Source organism: Cryptomeria japonica, chromosome 1 (assembly GCF_030272615.1).
Source record: "Cryptomeria japonica chromosome 1, Sugi_1.0, whole genome shotgun sequence".
Lineage (NCBI taxonomy): Eukaryota > Viridiplantae > Streptophyta > Pinopsida > Cupressales > Cupressaceae > Cryptomeria > Cryptomeria japonica.
In genome coordinates, this window is record NC_081405.1 from 563,123,414 (window position 1) to 563,136,038 (window position 12,625).

Below are 12,625 nucleotides of genomic sequence, written 5' to 3' on the forward strand. Positions count from 1 at the left end.
CAGAAATAGCAGACTTACCCTTCATTGAAACATAGATGTTACTGACTAGAGGGAGAACATATTTGCTGTTAGGTTTAACTAAAAATAGAGATAAACATGGTTTTTGTTTAGCCCCTTCATCTCTAGTGGCCCCCACCATATTTTGGGTTATCTTTTTAACCTCCTCTCCTTTTGTTAATCCAACAGGAGCTTAACGATCTTTGGGATTAGGGGAAGCCACTTGAGTAGACTTTTCCAAACCATTCCCCCTTTTATGCTTGCCATCAGTCAAGTCAATCGACCCCCTCGAGTCCACTTGAATATTTGTATCTAGCTCGGTCTCATTTGGATCCTCATTTCCTTTCATTCCATCGGTTCCTACGTCATATTAGCATGCGAATCCTAAGAGCCTACTCCAACTCGATCTACAACAATGCTTGAAGATTCAAAATTCAAAATCCCACTTCTCCTGCATAATATGAACAAAAAACTGAAAATAAACACCAGAAGGGAAATGATCATAAATCAAATGAGGAAAATGAATAAAATGTGTCAAACAAACTTATGTCGTGTACACCAACAAGATCCACAAAGTTACTACAATAGAATCATCCTTAAGAACTAATAATAGGTGATAAAACCATTGGAATTTTAACTAGAAGAAAAGTTGTAAATGCTAATAATCAAGTATATTTGTGTTTATTATCTCAGCTTGAGCCCAAAACCTATGCAGAAGCCAATAAATATTATTTATGGAATGGTTATGCATGAGGAACTTGATGAAATAGAAAAGAACAAGACTTGGGAGCTTATTCCTAGGCCTATAAAGATCAGCTAAACAAAGGCAGTTAGAGATATACCTAAGATTGTGAAGCCCTATAATCCAGTATTTAAATAATTTCAAATGGGAAAACAAGTTAGAACCTATTTTAGGAGTATACAAGATAAATCTAGTGATGTTCTTGATCTTATTGATACTAATCTATGTGGCCCACTAGAGTTAAAAGTTTTCAAGGTGATAGATATTTTATGCTAATCATTTATGATTATTCTAGAATGATGTGGGTTACTTTTCTAAGGGAGAAATCTGAGGATTTTGAAAAGTTTAAAATCTTTAAAGCTAAAGTTGAGACAGAGACAGGATTGAAGATTAAATGTTTAAGGTCAAATCATGTTGGAGAATTCACATCCTATGAGTTTAATAACTTTTATGAGAAGCATGGTATAAGGAGACAATTTTCTGCTCCTTTGACACCTCAGCAGAATGGAGTTGTGGAAAGGAAGAACAAAACTATCTTGGATGCTGCTAGAACAATAATGATGGAATCTAGTCTACCTCATATCTACTGGAAAGAAGCAGTGAGCTCAGCAGTTTACACATTCAACAAAGTACATATCAAAGGAGAAACCGGTAAGACACCCTATGAATTATGGTTTGGAAATACACCTATATTTAAGTATTTCAGAATCTTTGGTAGTAAATATTATATTAGGAGAGATGATATCATTGGAAAATTTGATCCTAGATGTGATGAAGGCATATTTCTTGGTTATTCTAATGAAAGCAAGGCATATAGATGTTATAACAAGAGATTGCAGGGAATTGTGGAGAGTGCTAATCCCAAGGTGGATGAGTTGAATAGAAGTCAAATTAGAGTTTATGAGCAAGAACCGATAGTGGAAATGATCATAACTGAACCAGTAACACCTTTACCGAAATAGAATGTTGAACTATTTACTCCGGCAGTATTAGAAAATTCAACAGTAACTGAATAACCAGGAAGAGGAACAAAGAGTTAGAAGACTCCTAGGTATGTGAGATTGAATCATTTAGAAGATCATATTATTGGGGATAAGAACACTAGAGTGATCACAAGAAGGAGATTGGCATCTAATGAGGTATGTTTAATTTCTCAAGTTGAACCGGTATCAGTAATTGAATAATGTAAAGATGAATGTTGGTTGAAAGCTATGGAAGAAGAATTAGATCAGATAGAAAAGAATAACACATGGACTTTAGTTCCCCGGCCTAAAAATAAGAATGTTATTGGAACTAAATGGGTTTTTAGGAATAAATTGAATGAAGATAGACAAGCTGTAAGAAATAAAGCTAGATTGGTTTGTAAAGGATATTCTCAGAAGGAAGGAATTGATTATGGTGAAACTTTTGCACCTCTAGCTAGGATTGAAGCTGTAAGATTATTTCTTACCTATGTTGCACATAAGAACTACAAGGTTTATTAGATGGATGTCAAGTGTGCATTTTTGAATGGGGATCTTGATGAGGAAGTTTATATTGAGTAGCCTGATGGTTTTTCACTTTCAGATGATAAAAACAGGTTAAGGAAAGCTTTATATGGATTGAAATAGGCACCTAGCGCTTGGTATGCAAGGTTGGATAAATATCTTTTGAAGCTTGGTTTTACTAAAGGTGATCCTAACAGTAATCTATATGATGATGATATACTAATTATTGAAGTTTTTGTTGATGACATCATTTTTGGAGGTGAAGATAAGTTGTGCATGGAAGTTTCTAAGAGTATGGAGAAAGAATTTGAAATGTCTATGATTCGGGAAATGAAATTTTTCTTAGGTTTGCAAATTAATCAGACTGATAAAGGTATTTTCATTTGTAAAACTAAGTATGCTAGGGAGTTGTTGAAGAAATTTGGTATCGTAGATTCTAAACTGGTAAGTAGTCCTATGGTTACAAGTGAGAGAATGACAAGGAAAGATAAATCTGCACCCGTAAATCCTACAAGATACAAGTCTATGATTAGAGGTCTTCTTTATTTGACTCAGACTAGGCTTGACATAATGAATGTTATTTGTATTGCATCAAAATATCAGATTGATCCTAGAGAAAATCATGAGAGTGTGGTGAAAAGGATTTTTAGATACTTGCAAGGTACATCTGAATATTTTTTATGGTACCCTAATGATGATGACTTTACTTTATGGGCATATACAGATGCAAATTGGACTGGTGATGTTGATGACCGAAAAAGTACTTTCGGTGGAGCTTTATTTCTTGGAAAGAAGTTGGTTTCATGGATCAACAAGAAACAATCATGTACTTCTTTATCTATTGTTGAAGCTGAGTATGTTGCCACTGCTACTAACTGTTCACAAGTTCTATGGATGAAGCAAATGTTGAAGGATATTAAAGTGCATTGCATTGGACCGGTAGTTATTCATTGTGATAACTTTGTTGCTATTGACATATCAAAGAATCTGGTATTTCACTCTAAGACAAAGCACATATCTATCAAGTATAACTTTTTAAAGCGGAAGGTGGAAAAAAATGAAGTCAGACTAGTTTATGTGAACACTAAAGAGAAAATTGAAGATATTTTCTCTAAACCTTTGCCTAAAGAATCATTTGAGTACCTGAGAGATAGATTAGGGGTTTTCGCCCCTCCGACAGAAAACTGATTGATTTTATTTGGCATTAGTCCAATATGCACAATCATAGATATCATTCATTATGTATTGATGTGGGGATGCTACTGCTTAGGGGGAGTAGTTAGCTTTTTGATTTAGTGGCTTTTTGTTTTGCTTTGATATTTTTGTCAGATTTCTGGCATTGATGTCAAAGGGGGAGAGATATATGTGAAAAAGAGAGCTTTACAAACATATCATTCACAGAGGGAGTTTGGTCTTTGTTTCAGAACTTCATTGCTATATCTTTGTGTGGGAGTTTGTTGGTTGTCTTCCATTGGGGGAGACTTGTTTGGCATTTCTTGGCACTTGGATGTTTTTCACATCTAGTGTTGCCATCAATGCCAAAGGGGGAGAAATTTGGCCATTTGGAGGAATTGATTATGTGTTGTATTGATGTTTTGTCATTGATGTCAACACTAGTTGTTTTCGTTGCTTTACCATTATCCTTTTGGTCCCGGTAGGCTGTTTGGTTTCTGGATGGATTGGATCATCATGATCCAGTATGCTCCAATATGTTTGGATTATGGAATTGGCTTATTCATCCTACTCAAATTCATGTTCAACTAGTTGGTTTTGGTCTAGTGATCAAATGCTATCCTATTTTGCTAGCAAGCTTGGTTTGTGGTTCTGGTGAGGGTTTCATCGACAGAGCTTTGTTGAAGATCTTTGATGATATGCATAAGTGGTGTTGGTGTGGCTTCTAGTGGACATTCAGTATGTTGATGGTGATCTTGTTCGAGACTTGGTGGATTGTGATCATTGCTTTAGCATGTGTGGACCTAATTTGGGTCTTGGTTTATCTAGGTTATGGATCAGCTTAATGTAACGTGTGAATTGGACCTCTCGATGTGTTTCTAGGATGTCTTATGGGTTGGATATTATTTGTGTGTTTTCAGGCTGACATGTTTTGTAATTATATAATTGCATTATTGTCTGGTGGCTGACCTAATTGTTTATGGTCGAGGGTTTGTTTATATATGATGTAAGATCTCAATGTAGATCATCGTGGAAATGGAATATGGATGTAATGAATGAATAATATAATAACCATTCAGGCAGAGGATTTGGTTGATCATTGGTGATTGAGTTGGGTTTATGTAAGAGGATTTAGTCCTCCAGTATTGAGCTTAACCGAAACTATACTCAAGCATAGGAGATGCTATCTTTGCAGTTCATTCCTTTCTCCAGATTGTAGTTTGGATTTCTATGTAGTCAGTGGGACTCCTTTTGTGATGAGCAGTGTGCTCTAGGTTGTTGGCCTTCCTACAAGTGCAGGGCCCTCAATTGTAATTCACATACTTACTGCAGAAGTATTATCTGACTATGGGTAGGCTTGCCACCGTGGTTTTTCCCTTTACTGGGTTTTCCACGTACAAATCTTGGTGTCATGTGGATGGTATTTATTCTCTGATTGTTGTTTATGCTTAATTGGTTTATCTACTATTTTGGTAATTGGTTTAAGCATTCTGGTATTAAAGTTGTAATTGCTTAAGGTTCTGGTAATCTGGTGACAACTAATTTACCCACCCCCCCCCCCCTCTTAGTTGTCTTCTGGTTATTTGAATTGTCTAACAATTGCCCTATTAGTTTTAGTTTTAATCCATCCAATAGGAGGATCTTTTGACACAACACCATCTCACACCTGCTTGGATATATGAAGGGGGATAAAGATATCCCACATGGGCTACCAATTATGCATAACAAGGACATCATACTGGGAAGGAATAAGGTTTGGTCTCTTAACCAGGTCCTTGGGATAGACCACCATAAAATTCTCCTTGATAGTCACCCAAACTTTGAAGGCAAATTTGTCCATGAGGCATGCATTCTCCCAAAAAAAATTATTATTATGCTCCTTCCATACGCCCAAGCAATATGAGGCATGATGAGAGACTATAATAGACCTAGAGATGGATTAGAAGTGGGAGGAATCCATTGCAGCCAACACTCAAAAAATGAAGTAGGAAAGACCCAATCAATATACCAGTGAAAGAAATGGGCCCACATAACATCGACATAGCTACAAGGAAAAAGAAGATGAAAGAAATCCTTTATAGCTTCCATACATAAATAACATCTAGCTAGTATAAAAAAACCTCTCTTGTATAGATTATCAACAATCAAAATCTTATTTTGGGCAAGAAGCCATAAAAATATGTTAACTTTGAGGATCAATTTAGAGTTCGAAACCAACACACATAAAGGTTGGGGAGAGAATAATTCTACCTACAACATGAAAGCATTACAAACCAAGAAGAAAACATCTAAAGAGCCCACCCAAACCAACAAATCATCACACTGGACAAAAGAAATATGAAATTTAGATAACAAATCTTGTAAAGGAGCCAAAGCTAGATATAGAGCTAAAACAATCCACATTGAATCATTCATATAATCAGCCACCCAATAGCCAATGTATGCAATAGAGAGCTCACAAAAATAAACCCATGGAGACAGAGAGAGGGGGGGAACCCCCAAGCCACTAGCCATCCAGAACTAGATATTGGTGTCTTTCCCAAGAGACCACCTAAGGCCCCTAAGAGGAATAGATTTCAGGATGGAGATTTAGTTGCATAAGGTATAACAAGAAGCCAACCACCTAATATCAAATAAGAATTCCCTAGAATGAGTATAAGAGGCCAAATACTTGCAATGAGCTATGGAAGTCCACTCATTCTTAACCTTCAAACATCTCCATAATTGTTTCACTAACAAAGAATAATTAAATTCCTTAATTTTCCTAATGGTTAAACAACAAAATATCTTAGGCAGGAAGACCTAAACCCAAGCCACGAGATGTAATCTATTCTTCAATTTTGAACCAGTTCAAAGAAAATTCTTCTAAATCTTCTCCATCTTAACTGCAAACTTCCTTAGGATTTGAAAAAGGCTCATTGCATTTAAACAGTTAAATTCTAGAGAGAGGCTTTGAATAACTAAAGTTTACCAACCTGACTCAATGAAGCCCCTTTCTAACTAGTTAAATTAGATTAAAATTTATCACTGAGGCCCAACAAAAAGGAGTTGGGGATGGAATTCATACAGAGAGGGAGCCCAAGGTAAGTGGAGGGGAGTTGCTCAATACAGTACCCAAGAATAGAAGCAATTATGATTTATCTCCTTTCTAGAGTATTAAGGAAGATGATGGAGCTCTTAGGGAGACTAATTCTTTACCCAAAAGTAGCTTCATATTTAGAAAAAATTCTTTTAAGATTTTTCTCTTAATAAATAGAGCCATAACCCAAGATAATGGTGTCATCAACAAATTGTTGGTGGGAACAAACCTGGGAAGAGGAAGCAGGGGAGAGGCCCTTAAGATGGCCCAAACTAACATTTCTCTAGATGAAATGACCCAAGGCTTCCACCATGAGAATAAAGAGGAAAGGGAAAATGGGGTCCCCTTGGTGAATACTCCTAGAGCTAGAAAATAATCCCAAGGGAGATCCATTTATAATGACAAAAATTCTAGGAGTCATAATAAGTGGAGAGGTCAACTAGATAAATCTGCCACTAAAACCAAAAGCTAAGATGACTTGCAGAAGAAAATGCCAATTAACCCGATCATAAGCCTTGAGAAGATCTATTTTAAGAATAAAGCCAATTTTCTTATTGACCAACAAGGAATGGATATTCTAATAAATAGTTAGGACAAAATACAAAATTTGATCACCAAGGAGAAACCCATCATGTTGGGCAAACACCATAGCATGAAGGATCAGCTTCAGATGAAGAACAAGTATTTAAAAAAAAAAATTGTAGATCTCAGCATTCTTTTCATCTCTTGGGATTTCTAAAAACTCTAAAATAAGGATTGTTCACTTATCCCTATATTAAATTATATCCATGTGGGACATCTTAAGCCTTCTAAGGTTCTCAGTGTTGTTTTCATGTCTTGAGTTTTCTAAAAACTCTAAAATATCCTCTTATTTACCTTATTTACTATTTGGTATACTTTTCCTTATGTTTGTATCTATGTTTACTTTTTTTTTTTAAATTGGAAGCCTGGGTTCCTTCCACACTTACAACCTTTGGGGATTGTGAGGATAATTTTTGTATATGTGACCATATTCATGGCATATTTAGCATCAAGAAAGGATACTTTCATAATCAATCACTTGGTCCCACTCCCAACCGCTTGTCATAAGTTTAATTTTTGATGAGCTAGATTTAAATAGATATTAATTCATGTATGTGATAAAAAAATTAAATGCATATGTTGCATTTGAAGAAGATAAGCTAAGTTGAGCCTTAGGATTTTTTGATACCTAAATAATATTTTCACTTTACAATTATGTAGGAAAAGATAAATTCCTCACCTAATAGATTTAGAGGAAGCCAATTATTCATATGGCTAAAAACCAATTGTCAAGGCTTCATGAAAATTATTTCATATGAAGTACTGTGGACTAAATGATATATAAAAATATTCTTATATAGAAGAGAAAATAGCAAGGAAATAGTCATTTTGTAAGAATAAATATTCATCAAATCTTCAATGTTCTAACTTTTGGCTTCCCAAGATTCAACTGCTTCTAGTGAATCTTGACTCGCATGAAACAATTAATTTATGGATTTTTTTCAAAGGTTATAATCCCATATAAAAATACCATTTATTGTTACAATTGGTGAACCCTTTGTAGATTTATAACAACCCTTTTCATTCATTTGGATTCAATTTCGACTTTCTCAAGGGTTTATGAGTAGATTGATTGTGAGACTTCCCATTTTAAAAGTAGTATTTTTCATAGAACAACATGAAAGGAAAAATGTACAGGATTTAATTTCGCCATGAACTAATATCCAAAGAGCAACTTACCTAGCAAAAAAATTAAATAATCACTTGAGCCCTTGTCATTACTACATTTTATTGGGAGAAACATTAGTTACATTTTAAAGAGATCCCTAAAATGTAACATTAGTTTCACTAATTGAAACATTGGGATATCTTTCCTTCATCGAAAACACTCTCTTTTTAGTAGTTAAACATAACTCATAAGAAATAGTAGAACTAAAAAAGATCAAATTTATTTCCAATTTTATTTTATTTCAATAAGAAAAAATAAATTGATAAAATGTTGACTGAGCTTGTAAAAAACTGATGAAATATCTACAACTTTGAACTCTTCAATCTAATCCTTGATTTGTTTCCCACAACCCACCTCAAAAAAGCACTCAACAAAGGTGTTAATTAAAGAAAGATCACTCATAAAAACAACGTTAAGAAATTACTCTTCATACTAACCATGAACAATTAGCTTGATAAGTATTTTTTAAAAGAATTTTGCATCCTTATATGATGATTAAGCACCTAGAGGTGGAGCAACTAGCCATATAACAATTTAATAATGTTGCATTTTAAAGAGATCTCTGAAATTGAATCAAAACTATGTATATTCAACTAGGAAAAATATTTGTGTTTAGCATTTCCACATTTAACTTCTGAAATTAATTCAGCACTATCTACATTAAACTAACTTCTGAAATTGAACGGTAAAGAGAAATCTCAGACCTCTTGTATATTTCGGTAAGAATTTTTGTTTACCCTTCTTTCCAAGCTTTTAAAGTCTTCCAATTTTGTTTCTAAAATTAATTCAATCTCATTTGAGTTGGTTACTGTATTATTCTTTAACAACTAAGAACTACAACCACGAGTGAGTTGGCTCTATTAGCTCAAGAACTAGGCTCTAGTATGGGTGTGTATGCATCAAACACATTAAATCGACCTCTGTTAATGGGATGATATCAAAAGAGTAAACATATCTCTACTTTTGGAGTTAGGGAGGTTCTAAGTTTCTAAACTCTCTGTGGTCTTTAAAATAGATTCTGAAAACATACAACGGTAGATTTGTTGTAATTTTGATATATTAAATGACCTCCTTTCATGTTAACAGACGTTGTCTATACCTGCTCATAAAATTGTAGTTCCTACAGCAAGGGGGGCTCTCTAACTATCCAAGAGACATATATCAGATAATGAGTCAGATAGATAAGTGTGGAGATAGATATTTTCTGCATTTGAGAATAGGCATAAACCTGGCAATCTAATCTACCAATGAAGCAATCTCATCTAATTACAGATAATGGATTTTCATAGAAATATAAGTTTGCAAAATAATTATTCGTATTTTTCTAACATTTTAGTTTTCCTTTTTAAAGTCTGTAAGAAGAAAATTTTCAACTAGATAAATGGACAAATCAGTAAAATTCATTCTCAAAATATGAAACAATTGAGAAAAGAAAGAAAAATCTTAGAAACAAAGGTATTATATGTTAGTGAGATAATGAAGTTCTAAGCAAGAAGTTTTATTGCAGGATAGAAAAAATTACAGGAAACGCATATAATTTGTGAAACTATTGAAATATTTGGTTGATAATATAAATCTCTTTTTGGCAAAGAAACCAGGAAATTCCCTATTTAACTTTTCATCCTTCCATGCTAGAAACTACTATATTATTTAAAACAAAGTTCCATTCACATATTAAGTGGGTCGCTAGAGTAAATATTTGTTTACTTGCCTAAACATAGTGTATGTAAGAATACGCTATCTATATGTTTGAGTCTATAATCAAGAAGGCCAGAGACTTGAAAGCACAGATCTTTTAACAAAGATATTACCTGATATATCCTTTGATAAGGTGACCTATAAAATGGAGTAGATACAGATTCATGATGAGGTCAATGTTGGTGTTGGAAATAAGTCACACTTAGATCAATGATGGACTGGTTCAAGAGGGGCCAGTCGCTCAGTAGTAAAGCACTCCAGCAGCGTATGGAAGATCCTAGGTTTGAATCCTAGCTGGTCCATATCTCAACAGCCAAGAGGACCTTTGAACCGAATATACTATGTTAAAATATTGTTGCATCCCATTTGCATCCTTCCATAGTTCATGACAAAATTAGAGTTTTTTAATTATAGAAATAATATATGAGCATTTCAAAACCCATCCGATCAGAAAAATGAAAGCAATAATTGGCTTTTTATGAAATAGGGAGAGCATATGTTATTTGATGTACAATACTTATGTAATATAGATCTAACTAAGCTTCATGTAATATTTCACACTGGGTTTCGATCATTGTAAAGTGCACAATTCAAGCCTTGAAACAACTGAACCACCATGAAACTAAATTCATAGAAGCATTATTCAATAGAGTCTGTAATACAAAAATCTATTATTTATGATGATAAAATCTTCCGTTCGTTAGTGTATATGCTTCCATTTTTCGTTTAGGTAACCAGCATCTGTCTTCTTTCCTCCAAACAGTCAGTTTGGATCTGGGTACCACCATAAGAATGAACAAATACATGTGTAGTGCCTGTACAGTTTTTTACACAAGATCACATTATCAGTAGATTGATAGTGAGGGAAGGGAAAAGATATAATTTAAAACATCACTATCTTTTTCTTTCATTGCAACGATAATCTATATAGACTATATGCACAAACAGATCAGCTCAGAAAGCAACTATAAGCAGGGGTTATAACTATGATTGATTTCTTCATACATCCCGTGGGTGAAACCCCAGTTTAATAGGATGTAGGTAAGCTTACCATTCTTATACAGAGAAACATCTTGAAAAGGAAAACTGAGATTCTTAAGAGCATCCTATGAGCTTGGCTCCTTTCCTCCAAACGACCGAATTTATTCCTCAGCATTCTTGCTTTGCATTCAACGCCAAAATTCACTGAACTAAAAAAGGGCAGGAAACCATTTTCTTAAGAAACTATCCATGAATCGTGATATAAGAGACTGTAATTTAAACAATTCCGCACATTCTAAATCATTTTCAAAACAAAAATCAGAAACATTATAGGGACCCATTATAAACATGAAGGTATAAAAAGAAAAAAAAGTGAGGAAATAAATTAATATATTTAAGCATGTAATTATTTAGTTAAAATCTAATAGTGCTCCAAAGATGATAAAGAAATAAGATTAACCTACTCTAGTGATGATTTAATCACTATTAGACAGGAGAGTCAGCTCTTACTTTGTATATGTCAAAAACCCTGAAGAAATACAAGCAGCACATACTTCACTGCTATTGATAGTTAAGATGGGGATTTGAAACAAATTGCATCTCAATATTTTGTATTGATGGTTCTTGTGGTCAATGCTCCTGATGGGGATTTGGGTTTTCATCCAAGCGATCTGGTTATTGTGATCAATGCTCCTGAGGCAAGAAAAAGGCATGATAACATAAACTAAGGTTCTGCTCGCCATCATGAGCTCTATTTGGAATAAGAATAATAAGACTTTCTCTACATGAAGAATGGTGAAGAAGCAAAACGGATGCCTATGTTCAATGTAGGATTATATTTAAATAAATTTTGTATTCAATCCTTGTTATTTTTTAAATAAGTGTTTTGGTGCTTACATGCATGTGAACTCCAAACCGCCTCTTGATAATACTGGCATGTTTGTCTGTTAGGGTTTTAATAAGACACAACATTGCTTCAAAACAAGTCTAAATCAATGACTGAGTTGGCATTTCAATCATCCATTGGCTCTAATCAGCTTGGACAAGTCATTTCTTGTTGCTCCCTTATTAAGGAATAAGGTTGTGTGTTCGGACAAGAACCCTAAAATGTATTATTTTTAAGATTTTGGGTAGGAATCTTTAGAAGAATAAAATATGATGTTCTTATTGTTCATTGGTTCTGTTTGCACCATCCAGAGGACAAAAGCTTATTTTATGGCAAATGTTTTCAATTTTAGAGATCTCTAAATTAGCTTGCGTCATCTTTATTATCATTTTGTTAGCAAGTTGACTTGAAATAAATTAATAATATTATTATTTTCAAATTTAAGTTAAATAAATATTTTTAAATAATCTAATAAAAGAGAGTGCAAAGTGGTATTCATTGATAAAAAAATTTAATTATAATAATCTCTCAAAAGCATATGTCAATTATAATTAATTTTTATATTGTTTCATAAATTAGACATATACATGCACCTTTAGATACACTTCACCTATATAACATAGATTTATTTTCATGATGGGAAAGAGTTTGTCTTGAGAGGTGAAAGGTGTATTAATATATACATTTTTAGCCTTTTTAATGGGAAAGAGTTTGGTCTACACATTTCTAGTCTTTTTTATGGAAAAATATTTTGTTTTCAATAGTCAATGTATATGTGTACTTGAAGTTGATTGACATTTCATCTAATAAATTAGGTGGTTTTCATGTATAT